Source organism: Lissotriton vulgaris, unplaced genomic scaffold (assembly GCF_964263255.1).
Source record: "Lissotriton vulgaris unplaced genomic scaffold, aLisVul1.2 SCAFFOLD_448, whole genome shotgun sequence".
In the NCBI taxonomy this organism is placed as follows: domain Eukaryota; kingdom Metazoa; phylum Chordata; class Amphibia; order Caudata; family Salamandridae; genus Lissotriton; species Lissotriton vulgaris.
In genome coordinates this window covers 243,180-245,410 of record NW_028241216.1, presented here as the reverse complement: position 1 = coordinate 245,410, position 2,231 = coordinate 243,180, and positions in this window count along the sequence as shown.

Sequence of the window (2,231 nt, the reverse complement as noted above, 5' to 3'; positions counted from 1 at the left end):
ACATGCACAGCATTGACATCACCAATGAAAGCTTCATACACTCACAGAATATGCATAGAATTAGCACCAGGGGAGCAAGCTGCCCTCCTTTACAGAAGGGTGGAGCACAGGCGTCAGCAGTGCAAGCTTTGCTTGCTACAACCACAGGGACTCCATGGAGGTAAGCGGGGCACAAGTTCCTCCCTCTCTGACCATGTTTTACATCTTCCCACACTAAGCACCTCAAGGGCATCAACTGAGCAAGACTCCCTCACTATGACAAAAGGTACACCTTGGGCATCAACACTGCAGTGTTCACCTCATGATAGAGTGGGCCTAGCATGTCAATCAGAAATGTGTGTTTCCCTCTGTTAAAGAAAATGTGTGACATTAGCGTCACCAGTGCAAACTTCCGCTGATAATAGAACATGTCCTGCATGGACATCACCAGTGGAAGCTTCCCTTGATAAATGAACATATGCTGCCTGGACATCACCAGTGGATGCTTGCCTTGATAACTGAACATATGCAGCATGGGCAGCACCAATGCAAGCTTCCCTCTCTCACAGACTATGTATAGCATGGTCTTCAAAAGTGTGAGTGTTCCTCCCGCAGAGAACAGACATAACAAATGAGTAGAAGGGCATGCTTTACCCCCCACAGAGCAGATGCACAATGGGAATCAGTAATGCAAGCTTCCCTAATACAAAGAACAGGTTCTTCTTGGACATCAGAAGCGCAAGCTTTACTCCCTGACATAACAGGTAATGCATGGGCACCAATAGTGCAAGCTTCCCACACTAATGCAAAAGGTATATCACAAACATTAACAGGGTAAGATTCACTCCCTCAGAGTGCTAGAATGGACATGTGTGATGCAAGATTCCTTTTCTCACAGAACCTGATTCTTATAGACATCAGAAGTGCACATTTTCTCCTGCTCAGAAAAGTACAGCATGACAGCAGGAGTGGCAGCGTCATTCCCTCACAGAACAGGATTCATATAGACATCAGAAGTGCACATTTCCTTGTGCTCAGAGAGGTAGAGCATGGCAGCAACATTCCCTCACATAACAGGTGCAGCATTGACATTAGGTATGTAAGGTTCCTCCATTACCAAAACAGGTACACAAGGGACATTAGTAGTGAGCATCTAGTGGCATCTAGTGATCTTTCTGCCCACCCCCCGGGGGGCAGATTGGGGGCTACTACCCCCATCTGCTCCACAGGGGGGCAGAAAGACTCTGATTGTGCAGGGGTGGGGGCATTGGCATTCCCATATTGGGCAGCCCCCACCCCTAATTTATGGGTTAAAAAAATCCCTGGTTCTAGTGGGCTTTCTGCCCCTTCCCTGGGATGCTGATTAGAGCTGGAGCCCCCATCTGCCCCCGGGGGGGGGGGCAAAAAGACTGAATTAAGCCTAATATTTATGGGGGAGCAAAGACTCTTGCCAAAGGGGCCGCTCCCCCCTACCTGGTGCCTAGTGGATGGATCCTTCTCCCGTCTTTCTAGGTGCTCAGGGGGCTGAGATAGCTCCCTGAGCACATAGAAACTTAACTGAAATGAGCCGCAATGCTCATTTTAGTTTCTGTTTCTGTACAAGAAGTCAGCACGACGTGCACTCTGATCTTCATTTCACAGAAACAACACAGACAGCCTTGGGAGCTGAGGTAGTCCTTTCCCAGCTCCCGAGGCTGTCAGGGGGGAAAAGGAAATCCCTCTGGTGCCCGTACCAGAGGGATTTCCCGTGTCATGTGCGAGGACAGCCGGAAGCCGCCCTGCGCACACAAGCACCGTGGTGCAGGATGTCTCCTGGCCGTCCCACGCATGGAAGGGGTTAAGGGAGCCAGTGTGCATAAAAGCTCCAAGATGGTTTCCAAAATTCCCATTGCAAGATAGGGTATGTGCAAAAAAGATGTGAAAGGAAATAAAACAGTTGAAAATAGTTTGTCTTCTAACAAAAGCTTCACCCTAGTCACTGAGAAACGCCAGAAATGACCAGAATACAATCATAAGTAGGCTAAAATGGTTTAATGTCATGTGTAAGGAGCAATGGCTACAGCACCCCTATCAACGTTCTCAGAAGCCTTTAAATATTCGGACACTAAAAATTAGTAGACAAGTACATGGATCCAGAGTGCATTTCATTTTGTAAATTAGCATAATGCAAATTCAGTTAACCGATTTGAGATGCATCTCTTCTCATTTAATTTCTCCTAATTTTGAACAATTAAAAAATGCCCACCAAGGGG